Genomic DNA, 499 nt, shown 5'->3' with positions numbered 1-499 from the left:
GACAGGGTGGCAGTGGTGTCACGTGCTCGTCTCGGCGTCCGTCGTCGCTACCGCGACGACGTCCGCCTCGACTCACGTTACACTAAGACAGGGTAGCAGTGGTGTCACGTGCTCGTCTCAGCGTTCGTCGTCGCTACCGCGACGACGTCCGCCTCGACTCGCGTTACGCTAAGACAGGGTGGGAATGGTGTCACGTGCTCGTCTCGGTGTCCGTCGTCGATACCGCGAGGACGTCCGCCTCGACTCGCGTTACGCTAAGATAGGGTGGGAGTGGTGTCACGTGCTCGTCTCGGCATCCGTCGTCGCTACCACGATGACGTCCGCCTCGACTCGCGTTACACTAAGACAGGGTGGGAATGGTGTCACGTGCTCGTCTCGGCGTCCGTCCTCGCTACCGCGACGACGTCCGCCTCGACTCGCGTTACGCTAAGACAGGGTGGCAGTGGTGTCACATGCTCGTCTCGGCGTCCGTCGTTGCTACCGCGACGACGTCCGCCTC

Source organism: Triticum dicoccoides, chromosome 6B (assembly GCF_002162155.2).
Source record: "Triticum dicoccoides isolate Atlit2015 ecotype Zavitan chromosome 6B, WEW_v2.0, whole genome shotgun sequence".
In the NCBI taxonomy this organism is placed as follows: domain Eukaryota; kingdom Viridiplantae; phylum Streptophyta; class Magnoliopsida; order Poales; family Poaceae; genus Triticum; species Triticum dicoccoides.
The sequence above is the reverse complement of the archived record's forward strand: the minus strand, read 5'-3'. Positions refer to the sequence as shown.